General features: G+C 43.0%; 1 protein-coding gene and 1 non-coding gene across 2 annotated transcripts in view; both read right to left on the bottom strand.

The window, feature by feature from the left end:
• Positions 1-16,815, bottom strand: part of RSRC1 (arginine and serine rich coiled-coil 1) — a 367,002-nt gene that overhangs the window by 201,557 nt on the left and 148,630 nt on the right. The gene's annotated exons all lie outside the window — the stretch shown is intronic.
• Positions 15,674-15,746, bottom strand: TRNAV-AAC (transfer RNA valine (anticodon AAC)). The gene has a single exon. It is a non-coding gene; the product is annotated as a tRNA-Val (tRNA).

The raw sequence follows: 16,815 nt of genomic DNA, 5'->3' as shown, positions 1-16,815 counted from the left end.
GGCATACCGAAGCGGTCGACAAAGGCTTTCCTTGTCGACCGCGGCACGTCCAGACTGCCCTGCTGTGCCGCCAAACAGCTGATCGGCACAGCATGGTGCCCATTTTGATATAAATGAAGCAGCGATTATTTAAATCACTGCTTCATTTTCCTATGTCTAGTAAACTCATCTACATGGCTCCGTTGACGGTGCCATGTAGTCTAGACATACCCTGAGAGTGAGAATGACATGGTGGGGAAAGACTAGCTTCACCTGCTGGCTTTTGAGACCATTACAGTATGTCTACACTCGCACCATCTTTCAAGAGAGGGATGCAAATAAATATATTTGAAATCGCAAATTTAAATATCCTGCACTTCATTTGCATATTTGCATTATGGCGCTATTTCAAAACAACAGAGGCTGTTAAGACACGGTTACTTTGAGAGAAAACCCTTCTCTTGAAATAACTAGTAAACCTCATTGTATGAGGAATAAGGGTTATGTAGACAGAAGGGTTTTCTCTTGAAATAACTGCGTCTTAACTGTCTGTTATTTTGAAATAGCGATATTTCGAAATAGCGCCATAATGCGAAATGCAAATGAAGCATGGGATATTTAAATACCAGCTTCATTTGCAATTTCAAATGTCTTCATTTGCATCCCTCTGTTGAAAAAGGGGTCAAGTGTAGGCATACCCTTAGTGTGGGAGAGAAGCCCCTAGAAAAAGTTCTTTATACTGAAAGACAACTTTGTCTGGTGGATGACAAGAAGTGACCTACAGACTCTTTTTCCTCCACAAAGTATGTTCCTATTCTGAAGCCAGGATGGGAAGTAAATCTCAGAGGCTGCTTGCCCCAAGTATGACCCCTGAAGCTGGCTTTCTTGCAGGACAAGGGAAAGAAGGAAAAAGAGTTTCTTATCCAACAGCTAAGATGGGGGGGAAAGAAAGCAAGTCCCCAAACATCAATATATGGTGAAATATTAATGAAAAGACTACTATTGATTTAAATCGACCTTGGATCAGCCCTGTAACAGCAATTAAGTGCAATAGCAACCATACCTCTATTTCAGTCACTTCATAATGAAAATAAAACTTTATATTACCTTAACATTGGAGAAAAGAAGAGTTATTTATACAAAAATGAAGGGTTTTTTTTTGTTTTTTTGTTTTTTTTAGTTTAGATAATTTTAAAAGAACTCTATGGAATTTTAGTGAAGAATTCAATACTTTTATGTCCCTGTATTTTGAAAAAGGATTCAAATTATACTTCAACAATCGTTTGGTAAATAATCTCAAGAACACTCTTGTGCATTGGCTACTTTGAAGACAAAAAGACCCCCAACTCCCATGTACACATTCAAAATTCACATTTTTTAAAAACTATGAGTCTTCAAAATTGAAACTGATTGAAAAAGCATATCCAGGCTTCATATTTGGACATGTGTGTATATTTTAATCAGGAATAATTATTTATAGTCATGGTATTGTGGTGTGGTATGGTATTAAATCTTTTATTAGCAAGAGTTTAGGATGGCTACATTCTTCAAGTTATTAAGATTATCCTGAACCAATCATTCACATGCTACATATGAGGAGAACACTATATTACATATACATATTTTTTAAACTTTAAAAATATTTCTAATTAAAATTTTGTTTCCTCTATATCTAATGTTGACTTTTAGGATTTATACACCATAATTTCAATATCTATTTTCAATTAAGGACAGGCTCTTTTTCCTTTTTTTTTCCTGCTACAGACTTGTGGGTGTTATTGTGTCTAGAGATAACAGTACTGCCCTCAGTTGCACACGCACGCTACAACTGATTTTAATGGAAACTACATAAACAGGTTCAAGAGCTGAATTCAGCCCAAAAACTATAAGTAGCATGTGTCTACATGACTACTTATGTGCAACACAATCTACATAGTACAAATCCACTGTAAAATTTTCAGAACTAAAAGGCACATAAGAATTACTGTTTAGAATCAATTGTAATTTAAGCAAAATACAGGACTATGTAGCACTTTAAAGACTAACAAGATGGTTTATTAGATGTAATTTAAGGCAATTATATAAAAGGATCACACCAGAGTATTATGTTCGTATCTGTTCAACTTTCTTACACACCAAACCAAACAAGTCGTCTTCCTTTTTTTTTTTTTTTTTTTTTTAAGTACCATAAAAATCCTGTTAGGAAGAAGTTAATAGTGCATGTATTTTGACACCAATCTCTCCAACAGGAATCACTTAAAAGTCTTAAAGAAAAAGTGAATAAGTGAAGAAAGCTAGTTGAAGACTTCAGTGTTTACTGTATCAAATGGTAAACTAACCTTTTTTAAACAACATATGTAAGCAAAACCACCTAGTATGTAAAAATTCATAAACTGTATCCAAACAAAGTGGGAGTCATTAATAATAGAAATTTACAAGGAAATAAATACTCCAGCGAGTTTTGGTGACATAATAACCCACAAGAACCAAGTTTATATGGGTTATGATATTACCAGAATTTCGTAATACCCAATGTTCTTCATAAATTTGGTAGTTTTTAGTTATCCAGAAATATTTCTAAAAATGAATGAATTCATGCTCATTTACCACCCTAACTTGATTTCCTGTGCTACTGTTTCCTTCCCTGCAAAAGTACATTGCGCCAAATGCCCTTCACATCACACCAAAATATTCTGATCACGCTCTGGCTTCCTTGATGTCTATTTTGCTGTTCTAAACTTGTGTCAGATAATGAAAAGTATGAGAATATCATATCTAGAGATTTTTATCAAATTCTAGTACTCTCTCCCTGGTTTCACATAACATCAATCTGAAATAGCACTTTAACCTTTTATTTTACACGTATAAAGAACTTTTCATCCCGAAAAAACTTTACAAACTTTACCTTAAATACAGTGCCACACAGGGATCTAAGTGCTGAAATCCAGCTAAATGTAACATATAGTATTAATAGATTCATAGATTTGAAGGCCTGAAAACATGCAATCATGCAGTCTGGTCTCCAGTATAGCACAGGGTACGTAACTTCCCCAAAATTATTCCTAGAGTACCTAATAGTAAACATCCAATCTTGATTTAAAAGTTGTCTGATGGAAAATCTAACATAGCCCTTGGTAAATTGTTCCAGTGGTTAATTACTCTCATCTAGTGATGTACAGTGAGAATATTCTCCGAGAACGAGAATTTTCTGAGAATATTCTCCAAAAGATTATTTCTCAAGAATTTGAGAATTTTCTAATTTTTCATTTCCTCTTGAAATAATATATTGTATTCAACTTTTAGAACACCCTGAATGTTAAAGAGCTTTCTTGATCATTCAAGATAGTTTGAGAACGTTATAGAACGTTCCAGAATGTTATGGAACTTTCTAGAACATTTATGAGTCAGGAATCCTGACTGTTATGGAACTTTCTGGAAGCATCACAAAAATTATATAAAGCGGCAATAACACGTATTCTCTTTTGTAAAAGATGTAATTGTGTTTTCATCAGTATGAAAAGAAGAACTAAGCCTAAAAGTGATGTGCGGGATTATTTATTTCATAAAACAGTTAAAGACAAAGTGTTATATGCAAGGCTGAATACATCAGAAATGCGACAACGATGAGAAAGCATATTTCCAATTGTTTGAAGACTCCTGCTTACATCAAGGAAAAGGCAACAAAATTCTCAGAGTCCAAAAGCAGATCACCTCAACCATCAACTGCATCAACATCTACAGAACACTGTGATAGTGCTAGTGAATTTACATCACCACTTTCCACATCTAGTTCACTCTCTAAGAGGTCTCACTCTATAAGTTGCTACTTTGATTCTATGAATGAAACTGAAAAAGTTTTGGACGCATTTTTTGCACAAGCTATATTCTCACTGGGATCACCTCTTTCACTGGTTGAAAACGAAGATTGGCTTACTTTCATGCAAAAATTAAGACCATCTTACAAGATGCCATCCAGGTACACACTTTCTAACAAACTTTTGGAAGCTGAATATCAACGTGTTGATGCTCTTATTAAAACAAAAATTGCTGAAGCCTCTTCTCTTGCACTACAGTGTGATGCTGGGAGCAACCGAATAAATGAATCTGTGTAACCAGACAGGAACCCCCCTTGTAACATCCATTTTTGCTTGCCTGGAGCATCCGGGACACACAGAGCAGAAGGCCCAGGCTGTGTGACCGTGAATGGCTGTAAACAGAGATATGCCAATTGCTAACCAAGAGGCTGCCAAGGAGTGCCCTTGACTCAAACCCATATTGATACGAACACACAGCCGCCCGCGGGGGGAGGAATTTCTCGCCCAGTAAAAAAAATGTCTAGTACTCACAATTTAGTTATCTCTCTTGCAAGTGTAAATTAATTTGAAACTTGCTTGTAAAAACTGGTGCCACAAAACGGACCAGTACAATTTGGCCTCTTAGATAAGAAAGAGGATACGGGCCCGCAGGGGTATAAAGATGGGTCCAGCAGCACATTTTCTCTGAGTGTCAATCTACCATCTATCTGCTGGTCGGGTTAGGTGTGTGATCTCCCGAGGTTCCAGAGGGGACGCCCACCTCGTATTCGTCTTTCCTAGGAATTGAGAGACCGGCCCTGGCCTGACACGCTGGAGTCGAGAGGCACAGAAAGGGGTAAAAATTGTACCTGGATGTGGTCCTTTGTTTAAGTATATATATACATAGTGTTAGAGCTCTTTAAACATTAAGCTGTCACTTGGTACCATTATTTCTATTTTCTATCTTTACCTTTTTCCTGTAATCATTTTAAAGACCTATATATATATATATATATATATATATATATATATATATATATATATATATATATATGCTAGCATTTAAGAAATAAAGTAATAGCCATTGTAACCATATGATTTATAAGCTTCTTTAATAAACCTGTAACTGTTTAAGCTTTAACCTGACTCCTTCAGTTGCTGTAATAAAACCAAGCACAATTTAAAAAAACTTCAGCCGGTCATAAAGGGACAGACATAGGAAGAGCTTGGGCGTTTGGATCTGTGTCACTCCCAGGTGACAAGATCCGTTGGGGCACCTTTTCAGCCTTTCCTAGGCTGCCCACTGCGAAGGAACCCCTGTGTTCTAGCAGCTAAAATCTAAGGTGTAATAAGCTCTTGCTATATAACGGGGTGTCTGTTGGCCTGCTGGCCACCCTCTGCGACGGGACCCCAGTCCCGTAAACACACGGACGTTGAACCTTTTCTCGGAAACATACACACACACACTGCCCTGACCGTCGGCTGACAATCTGTCATAAATTTTATTATATCAACACCCTGACCAGTGTTTTACAAGACAGTGGCAACTGATGTTGAACGCCATACTGCTGAGTATATGGCATTCCGTATGGAAGAAATAATGACAGAAATAGGCATTGAAAATTTTGGTGCCATTGTCACTGATAACGAAAAATACAATCACATTGCTATGTAAACTTGTGCTGCTCATACACTAAAATTGTTAACTGGTGACATCAGTAACTTAAAATCCGTTCAAGAAAGCGAAGTTACTCACCTCCGGTGCAGTAACTGTCGTTCTTCGAGGTGGTGTCCCCGCGGAGGCTCCACTATGGGTGCTGGGCTTGTCATAAGCAGTGTTCGGCCAGACCACGCATGTGCCGCGGGCTCACGGCTTTCGCGCTCTTTTCTGTCGCGCGGTCCGGCCCCCCGCCAGTTCCTCAGAACTGCCTCGGAGTCTGTAAGAGGCAAGAGCAGAGAGAGAGAGAGAGAGGGGGGACCCCGAAGCGGGGAGGAGGGAGAGTAGTGGAGCACCCGCGGAGACACCACCTCGAAGAACGACAGTTACTGCACCGGAGATGAGTAACTTCGCTTTCTTCTTTGGGGATGTCCCTGCGGGTGCTCCACTATGGGTGACTGAGTAGCAGTAGTCGTCAAAATGGAAGGAGGGCAAGGAGTCCCTATTTATCCGCCGTGGAGAGTACCGCAGTCGCCACTGCCCCATCTGAGTGAGAGAGTAGAGAAATAGAATAGTGCTTAGCGAAAGTCTCATGAGAGGACCAAGTTGCCGTTCTGCAGATGTCCTTCAGAGATACCCCTCTATGAAACGCTGTAGATGTGGCCATGGCTCTAGTGGAGTGAGCACATGGTTGGGACGGAAGGGGTAAGCCTTTTGTTGAGTACGACTGCACTATGCATGAGGTTACGAGACTGGAAATTCTTTGGGAAGATAGGCGTTGACCCTTTGACCTGTGTGCCAAGGAGACGAATAAATGGTCCGTAAGCCTGAAAGATTTAGTGCTATCTATGTAGAATGCTAAGGCCCTGCGGATGACCAAGGAGTGTAGGGCCGCTTCTCCCAGTGAGGCATGGGGCTTAGGGAAAAAGGTTGGCAAGATGACTGGTTCGTTAACATGGAAATGGGAACCAATTTTGGGTATGAACCTTGGATGTAATCTCAAGACTACTCCATCCTTACGGAAAATTGTATATGGTGGTGTGGCCATCATGGCGGAAAGCTCACTAACTCTGCGTGCATATGGTATGACGAGCAGGAAAATCGTTTTCAGAGTGAGGAATTGTAAGGATACAGTCGCCAGAGGCTCGAACGGCGGCCTCATTAGGGCGTCGAGTACTACGTCCAGGCTCCACACAGGTGGAAGTGGGTTGTGCGGTGGGTCCATGTTGATAAGGCCCTTGAGAAATCTTTTAGTCGTAGGATGGGCGAAGATAGAAACGCCATCTATCGGTGATGTGAATGCTGATATTGCTGCGAGGTGAACCCTGATGGAGGCTAACGCGAGACCCTTGTTCTTTAGGTGCAGTGCGTAGTCCAGTGCAGAGGGAATCGACAGGCGTGTCAGATCGTGGTGGTTCGAGGTACACCAGGAGGAGTATCAGTGCCATTTGTGAAGGTAAGTTTTTCTCGTGGTTTGTTGCCTACTGTGTACTAGGACGTGTTGGACTGGAACGGAGCACAGAGATTCGAATGGAGTCAGGCAGTTAGGAACCATTGGCCTTGTACCGAAAGGGAGCCCAGCGTAGGGAGATCTCGCGTAACATGCCGTTGTGCATTTCCCATTCGTGTTTCACATGGAAATGTCTGCTCAGGAAATCTGCCCTCACGTTTGTGGTGCCAGGTAAGTAAGATGCCATAGGAGTTACCCCGTGGCGAATGCACCAGTTCCAAAAGCAGATGGCTTCCGTGCATAGCGAACGGGAGCGAGCGCTGCCCTGGCGATTTACGTAATACATGGCTGTGATGTTGTCTGTAAGTATCCTCACGTGGTGTTCCGAATGTAGATGAGGAAGGATTTGCATGCATTGAAAATAGCACGTAGCTCTAGGAGGTTTATGTGTAGCCTTGCTTCTTGTGGGGACCATTGGCCTTGTACCGAAAGGGAGCCCATGTGGGCCCCCCAGCCTAGTAGGGAGGCATCTGTTGTGATTTGGTGGAGAGGCTCCTGTGGATGAAATGGTACACCTGACAGCAGGTTTGTGTGACTGGTCCACGATAGGAGTGATTGGAGAATGCCAGGTGGCGGTGTTACCGGCCTGTGGAGATCGTATCTGGTGTGGTTGTATACGAGAGTCAGCCAGTACTGAAGGGCACGCAGATGTAGTCTGGCGTATTTCACCACGTACGTTGTGGCGGCCATGTGGCCCATGAGTCTGAGGCATGTGATGAGTGGAACGGTAGGGCTCACAGTGATGGTGCAAATGAGGTCTTGGATGGCTTGAAAACTCTGTAAGGGTAGGAACGCTCTGCCGGCAAGTGAGTCCAGGCAGGCTCCAATGAACTCGATGTTCTGAGTGGGGTGCAAAACGGACTTTTGCTCATTGAGGAGGAGTCTGAGCGATTGAAAGACTTGCCTCATGAGGTGAACCATGTGGGAGGCCTCGTGTGCAGAAGGGCCCTTGAGCAGGCAATCGTCCAGATAAAGGAAGATGAGTACCCCTTGGCGTCGGAGAAAGGCCGTGACCACGGATAGGACCTTTGAAAACACCCTGGGGGCTGAGGATAGTCCGAAGGGAAGGACCTTGTATTGAAAATGGTCCTCTGCCACGACAAAGCGCAAGTACCTCCCGTGAGCAGGGTGGATAGGGACGTGGAAATAGGCATCCTGGAGGTCGAGGGCAGCAAACCAGTCCTGTGGATTTAAGAGAAGGATTATGGCAGCTAAAGTCGTCATTTTTAATCCTTGTTTCCTGAGATATTTGTTCAGATGACGGAGGTCTAGGATAGGGCGCCAACCTCCGGACCTTTTCTGGGTGAGGAAATAATGTAAGTAAAAGCCCCTGTTCCTGAAGTCCTTTGGAACTGGCTCTATAGCACCTAGAGAGAGAAGGCGGTCGACTTCTAGTCGGAGGAGGGTCTCGTGAGAGGGGTCCCTGAAGAGGGACGGGGTGGGAGGGGTGGTTGGTGAGATGGCTATGAAGGGGATAGGATAGCCAAACTGAACAATCTCGAGGACCCATTTGTCCGTGGTGATTTTTGCCCATTGATGTAGAAAGGGTCTTAGACGGTGGTGGAATAGCAGGGTTGTACAATTTGTGATGCTGCCTGTGACTGTTTGCTCGCCCTCGACCAATGCATCAAACCTGTTGCTTGCTGTTGGGAGGCATGTTCGTTCTGCCGGTTGGGTTTCGGCGTCGCTGAGGCCTCTGGCGAGAGCATTGGTTGTCAAAAGGCCTCTGTTGTTGGTGCTGTTGTTGCCACTGGTGTCTAACGTAGGAGTAGTCATATCTGCGCTGATATGGTGAGTACCGACGTCTCTTAAAGGGGGGGGGATATACATCCCCAGAGTTCACAAGGTTGTTCGAGAGTCTTTAGAGGAGTGTAAGATTGGGTCTGTGGTCTCTGCAAAGAGCTTATCCTTGTCAAAGGGAAAGTCCTTGACTTTGGCCTGTAGTTCCTTCGGAACTCCCACTGCTTGAAGGAAAGAAGCTCTGCGCATAACAATGGCAGTAGCAGCGAAGCGAGCAGCAGTATCAGTGACATCCATGGCTATTTGGAGGGACATTCTCGCTGATGTGTAGCCCTCCTGGACTACTGATCTCAGGATCGATTTTTTTGAATCAGGGAGATGATCCATGAGGGGAGTGAGGCGTGAAAACGTATCAAAGGTATGATTGGGGAGATGCGCCGAGTAATTGGCGATTCTGAGGAGTAAAGTCGCTGAAGTGTATACCTTCCTGCCCAGGAGGTCAAGTCTCTTTACGTCCCTATCAGAGCCCTGGTGTTTGAGATGAGGGGCTCTAGACCTCTGTTGAGCTGCGTTGACTACTAAGGAGTTAGCCTGTGGATGGGCCAAGAGGAATTCCATGCCCTTTGGTGGCACGAAATATTTGTCGGCTCTTTTGTTGGTCGGAATAGCCGACGCTGGATCATGCCACACTTCTTCAGCTAGTTCCAGGATGCCTTCGTCCAGAGGCATAGCCAGGCGTGAGCTATGCCGTGGTTGGAGATTCCTGAAAAGCTTGTGTTGCTTATCTTTGAGTTCTTGCAATGGGATCTCTTGTGTGATAGCTATTCGCTTAAACAATTCTTGGAACTGACGGAGGTCGTCTGGTGGAGAGCTGTCGCCGGGGGTCACTGCATCCTCTGGAGGAGATGAATCTGGGATGGAAGACCCCAAAGTTTGGTGCACGAAGGGAGTACGTTCCGACTCTGATGAGTGGTGAGATGGTGATGGTGCATGGTGCGGAGGAGTAAGGGGAGCCGGGGTTGGAGAGCGCCTGCGTGAAGCGTAGTCAAAGGCGGATCGTCATCGGCAAGAATACCTGCTACGAGAATGTCGGGCTTAGCGGGCGTCGCGATGGTATGTGTCATGCCGTGGTGAACAGTCATCATGGAAGCTAGAGCGGCTGCAATACCGATAATGGTACGGGGAGCAGGGCGAACAGGAGCGGAGGTGTGATGCCCTGGAGGAAGCAGGAGAGGCAGAGAGATGTCTGTAGTAATGCCTGCGATGAGGAGATGCAGCAGCCAGAAACGGGGAAGGCAGTCTTGAGGAGGCATGAGGAGATCCATACCGGTGAGAAGACCGGCGTGGGCATCAGAGTGCCGGCAGAGGAGAGGACGGTGCCGGGGAGAGGAAGTGGGAGTGAGAGCAGCTGCGGCGGCGTGGAGAAAGGAGAGCAGCAGGGCTCCGGGGTGGTTGAGTTGCGGCATGTGCTGAAGCGCTAGCCACTGGATCACTCTGCTCATGATGCGGAAGGGCAGGAGCGATAGGTACCGCGCCGGCAGCGGAACGGGTCGGCACCGTGTAGTCCGGCACCGTGCGGTGACTCAGAGATGGTGCCGGGGCCAGTGTCAGGGCCGGTGCCGTGGTGGTCGGGTCCGAGGCTGCTCTCGGCGCTGGCTCAGCGCTCTGTGCCGGAGGAAGGAGAAGTGGCTGAACTGGTGCTGCCTGGGGAGCCAACGTTTGGAAAGGCTCCCGTGGCCGCTTAGGTTTCAAAGCCACCGAGGCAGGGGGACGTGGCTTTACAATGCCAGACGTCCCGGGTGTGTCTACCTGGTTCTCCCTGCCATTAAAGGCAGCTGGCAGGGATCTCGCTGGGGACAGACTCGCTTTCTCTTGAAGTCCCGTAGTGGGGGAGGAAGCCCGGCGTTTGTGTGGCTGCTGATTAGAGTCAGATTGCTGCGGTTGCAGGGCTGTGTCAAGGAGGAGCATGCGAAGGCGCCTCTCCCTATCTTTCCTGGCCCTGGAGGTGAGCCTTGAACAATGGTGACACTTCTGGGGGATGTGAGACTCCCCCAGGCAACGGATACACTCTGCATGGCCGTCCGAGGCTGGCATTGCCTCCCGGCAGGAGACGCATGTTTTCGGCCGGCCCCTCCCTCCCTCCCTCTTTTTCTTTCTTTCTTTAGCAGGTAGTTGTTCAAAGCTGATAGCCTGGTACTGACTCTGCCCTATCTTTGTGCCTTTTATCTTTACAGTCTCTCTCTTTTTTTTTTTTTCCTAAAGGTGAACGCAACTATATACAGTGGAGTTGACAGGAGAACAGCTGAGAGGCGGGAGGTAAGAGCAGTTTCCGTTCTTACTCCCGATAGTTCTTTCTTTGTCCTTCCTCTCTTTTTTTTTTTTTAGGAGAAAGAGAAGGGAAAGGCAGGAAAAGGGGAATTTTACATACAAAGGAGAACTAGAAGCAGTCTAGTTCTGTGAGGTAAGGAGCGCGGTTCCAAGCGTCTATAGCCTGAGGCAGTGACGAGGAACTGGAGGGGGGCCGGACTGCGGAACAGAAAAGAGCGCAAAAGCCGCGATCCCGCGGCACATGCGTGGTCCGGCTGAACACTGCTCATGACAAGCTTCCGTCTGAGGCGCCGGGGCAAGCCCAGCACCCATAGTGGAGCACCCGCGGGGACATCCGAGAAGAAGAACCTAAAGCTACCTGTAAAACTATTGAGAAGGAAATTAACAAATCACAAGTTTTACAAGCTCATTTTACTGCATTTCAAAAAGAGAAAAATCAAATTTGTTTACTTCAATTGCCGGTTAAAACTAGGTGGGGTTCCATTTCTTATTGTTTGAAAAGCTTATTGAAATAAAAAAATGTCTTAAAATGCCTTGATGTCCATGAAGATTTACAGACTAAACTGAGCAAACGTACCAGGAATTCAATCCTGGATGAAGATGTATTTTGGGTACGGGTCCAAAAATTGCATGCACTGATAAGTCCTGTTGTTAAATGGATTATGCTGCTTGAATCTGACCAGCCAAAAATGAGCAAAGTTCCTGAATGTTTCAGGGAATTAAGCAATCATTTTGATTGGACTTTTGGGAAGTAGCCTCTTACCAAACAAGAAAAACAGGAAGTGATGAAAAGTTTTGAAAAAAGAAAGATATGGCTCTAAAAGACATCCACTATGCTGCAAATATTCTAGATCCAAAATTCAATGGTGAGTGCCTTACTAGAAATGAATACAAGGAACTGAATTAATCAATAAATTAGTCACAAGAATGTATGGCACTGATCACTCAGCAAAAGTCATTGCAGAGCTTGCAGAGTATCACGCTAAAGAAGGTTTTTTTGGAAAATCATATGTAACAAAATCAGCTGGCTCAGTAGATGCAGTAACATGGTGGAAAGGTATTTGCTATGGATCAAAATTAGGAAAAGCAGCGATCAACATATTGAATATACCACCACCAACGGTAGCAACTGAAAGAAGTTTCAGTAATTACAGTATCAATCATAATGCAAAAAGAAACAAGTTAACACAAGAAAGGGCAGGCAAGCTGACATTCTTAGCCCATAATATAAAGCTTCTTAAAAACCCAAATGATGCTCCGGTGAAATCCCCACGAGAAAAAAGGAAACAGAACCAGAGAAATGAGGAAGAAGAAATTGATGATGCTGAAGAGAAAGAAGAAGAAGTCAAAGAAGAGGATATGCATGAGGAAGAAGAAGAGATATAAATATATGGGTCAGATTTAGAAAGTGCAGATTCTGATTAGACTTGTATTCAATCCAAAAAGTTAAAAGTATTTGTATCTTGCAACAGAAGATTTGTAATAAAAGTTCTAGTAATTTAAAACTCTGTCTTTTTTTTCTTTACTTTCCCGAATTTTCATTTTAACAATTGAAAACTTTCATGATTCTTGAAGTTTTATTAAAGAAAGACATTATCATAAATAGTAAAATTCTTTAAAAACTATTTAATGAGTATTTAAGAGAAAATTCTCAAAAATTCTCGCATTGCAGAATATTCTCAACAACATTCTCAAGAATATTCTCAGAAAGTTTATTCCTGAGAATTTAACATCACTACTCTCATCATTAAAAATGTACACCTTACTACTAATCTGAGTTTGTCTAGCTTCAACTTCTAGCCATAGTATTGTGTTTCACTTTTTCAGGTTGAAGGCACCATTTTAAAATATTTGTTTCCTGTGCAGATATTTATAGAGTGTAATTTAGTCATCCCTTGACCTTTCCTTTGTTAAGATAAATTTATATCCCTGACTGCCACTATAAGGTATGTTTTCTAATCCTTTAATCTTTCTCATGGTTCTTCTCTGAATCCTCTCCAATTTACCAACATACTTCTTGAATTATAGCACATAAGTGTTTTTAACTTTGTGAAACTAGATGCCATTAAAGAACTAAATATATATTTCTGATCTGTACTTGTACTTGAGCTACTATTAATTTCTAGTTGTAATCAGTTCCACTTATCTCTTGGAAGAAGTTCTAAAGAATTCCTCCAAAGTTGGATGCAATACTTTGAGTTAAGAAACTGTCATTTATAATGTTCAGAAATTCTCAATATTTTTAGTACTGTCATATTGTGTGCACAACACAACTCTTTACTAGTTTATAAAATGAAATGAATACCATACAGAGCAACTCTGAAAACTTGGCTTCATCCTTCCACCCCCATAAAAAATTTTAACTTTCTGGCTCAAATTATTTACCTAAAACTGGAAATTTTTAGTTAAAAATACCATCCCAGAGTTTCAGAGGGTTGTAGTTTGACTCTCCCATGTACTAATTCTCCTCTAAAGTCTGAATTTCCAGGCCAGACTACATCTCCCATGATTCATCGCGCTTCTACCTTTTTCTGAGACTGAAGTCTGATGCATCTTGAAAGATGTTCTCCGGCCAGGGAACGCAGTATCCAGAAGAGAATGAGCAAAATGAGACACTCAAACTACAACTCCCATAAAGCACAGCAGCAGTAGCATTTCTAAGTAGATTTTCTCAAGTTTTATGTACTCTCTTTTTCCAATAAAAAGTTCTCTTTTTTTCTGAAAAAAAACAGAAATTTCTCACAAAAGATTTAATCAAAAACCCAGTATTCTCTTAAAACAATTACAACAGGAAATTTTCAAAAAGCTCTGATCTTATTCAACTGAAGGAGAATTCAAGCTACCAGAATATAATTGGTTAGTACAGAATTTAGTCAGGGTGCTAGAACTAACATCATTATTCACGTGAAGAGTGGCAACTGATTGATAGTTAACACAAGTAGTTAGATCTCCATTTTACAGATGATTAGAGAGTTAGCAATTCATTTACTCATTCTAGGATATTGGTTCTATCATCATCAATAGTCTGAATTAAAGCTGATTCAACCAATGGAAAGCCTACCACTGAATTCAGTGGACTTTAGATCAGACCACAAGAGAAGAAGAGTTTCATGTATTGAATAATTAACAGCACAGATGTTCTTTGGAGAGGATCAAGTTTATACAAACCAAGAAAATCCAGAGGTAAAATTAATTTTCCTTGTACAAATATCCTATTGTGTCCAAGTATTGCTGTGAATATGATTGTGATGATGTAAAATGATGCACACTAATACTGGACAACGTTATGCCCCTTATTAGCTGAATAATACTAGACTAGTCTAAAGCGAAGTCTTTCCATACATCCAATAAATTTAGTTAATCAAAAATAAATACATTACTCCAAGTGTGATTATTATATTTTTGTAAATCCGATGAAACTTAATTCATTTGATCCTATCAGATATCTAGAGAATCTGGGGGTTTTTTTTCAGATAGATTAATACATCCTACAGATCTCATATACTGCCTCCTATACTGCCATCCAATGAGACATGCCAATGACATACTAATGTTTTAGGATCCTATTGACATAAATTTCTAGGAAGAAGAAAGCAGGCTGTAACTTTAGCAGTTTCCAAATCGGAAGGCTTCTCTTCAGTTTAAGGATGATCCAGACTTTATAATTAATTTGAAATGAAAATAAAACTTTTAAAAGCAGCTACCTAGATTCCCTCCTGTGATGTGGTGTACATACCTCACCCTGTGCTCAGAGAAGTCCCACTCCCCCATCCTTATTGGGTATGCTCAAAGTGCTTGGCCAGTATAAAAGGAAGCAACTTGGCTCAGTCTGGGATGGATGCTGGAGAGTCCTGTGGTGGAAGCTCCATCTGAGAACTGGACACAGACCCACTCTGCCTATGGAAGCTGGAGACACTGAGGATAAAAATAAGTCTCTGTGGCTAACTAAGCCTCAGGGAGCAACCTGCATTGAGGAACCTGGAGATCCCAAGGTTTCATGAACTATCACACCAGAAAGTATAGTATAGGTTGAACCTCTCTAGTCTGGCAACCTCAGGACCTGACCAGTGCCAAAACATAGAATTTGCTGAACCATGGAAAATTACTATTGCCTAGCAGTACTGACAACAGTTCCACTGCTTACTGAGCTCTTAGAAGACATTTACGGGTAAATTATAACTAAACAACAGCACAGGACACAGAGTCAGAACTGGTGGCTATAAACAAACTTTATGGGACTTCAGGAAACTTGACAACACCTATGATAAGTGGACATCTGGATGTTGCCAGACCAGAGAGTGCTAGACTAGAGAGGTTCAACCTGTAGGAAGTGACTGAAGGAGAGTGAGGTAGTGATATCTCCCATTCAAGTGAGCTCAGCTTGTTTCAGTGGGATTAAAATTAAATTAAATTAAATGTTAATGTTTTTTAAATTACATTTTAAATTAATGGAGATTGTGAATCTCCTAGAACTGGAAGGGACCTTGAAAGGTCATTGAGTCCAATCCCCTGCCTTCACAGCAGGACCAAGTACCACCCCTGATGAATTTTTGCCCCAAATCCCTAAATGGCCTCCACAAGGATTGAACTCACAACCCTGGATTTAGCAGGCCAATACTCAAACCACTGAGCTATCCCTCTCTCCCTCCACAAGAGAAGACCCTGTGTTTCTGCCTGGCTTTGAACCAGAGACCTTTTGCATGTTAGGCAAAGGTGATAACCACTACACCACAGAAACACATTACCCACTGAGCCAGTGGTGAACTGGTCTGCCACTGCTAGAGCACTGAGTTAGGGCAAAGTGGAGTCAGGTGGGCCAGTGCTCCCTTATCCGGTCCGCTAGCCTCCCTGTTGATAGCACCTTTGGTACTGGTTATTAGGCTGCTCTGCCCTGTATCAAAGGGCCTTTACATTTGTTCTGGATGTAAGGCCAGGCAGCCCTTATTGAAGGGCCGTTATACTGACTCTAGCTGTAAGACCATGCTGCTCTGTTCTGAGGGGTTGCCTTAACTGATTTGGGCTGACAGGCCCCATTGACCTGGACTCTGATGCTACTGCCTTCACCTAGACTCTGGACATAGGGGGTTGAGAGGCCTAAGACCACCCAACAGACTTAACAGTGGTGTCCACACACACCCACTGTCCTCCCCATTATGGAATGGGGTGTGCATATGCCTCCACACCTCCCATGAAAGAAACACAAGATGGTGCCCACTCACATAATAAGAGTCACACGTTCAGAGTCAGCAATAGCGCTGAGTTAGAAAAAAAGGTAAGTTAAGGGCAAAACATCCCTGAGCAAAAAGCTACAATTAAACAATTTTAATCTGGAAACTACAATTCAGTGGTAGAATTGAGTTATCACATAGTACACATGAACCTCTTTAATCTAACAACCCTGGGAAACAGGGTTTGTGATTAAAGATTTTTGCTGAGGGAGGGAAGGAGTAAGGGGGATGGGGTAGGTTGCTTCCCTGGTGCTCCGTGTCCCCTACTGCTCCCAAGCACTGCACCCCACCACTGACAGAGTGCATCACTGCTGTACCCCCAGCTAGAAGGAAGTAGGAGAGGCAGCAAACAGAGCTGCTTCTGCCTCTGCCTGCCAGAGTCTGTACCATGGGTGTTCCTGATTTAGGGACTCTTGGAGTATACAGATCATAGTGTATTCGACTATAAATATAAATTGTGAACAATTTTATTTTCATAGCCATGCACAAATCTATTTTGCCAGACTGGGAAGAACTTATCACCCCATTGCTAGTTACTGATTAGTATACAACAAGAGTTGCTACATGGGTGGCAAGTAA

Source organism: Pelodiscus sinensis, chromosome 10 (assembly GCF_049634645.1).
Source record: "Pelodiscus sinensis isolate JC-2024 chromosome 10, ASM4963464v1, whole genome shotgun sequence".
Lineage (NCBI taxonomy): Eukaryota > Metazoa > Chordata > Testudines > Trionychidae > Pelodiscus > Pelodiscus sinensis.
This window is presented reverse-complemented; position numbering and strand designations above follow the sequence as displayed.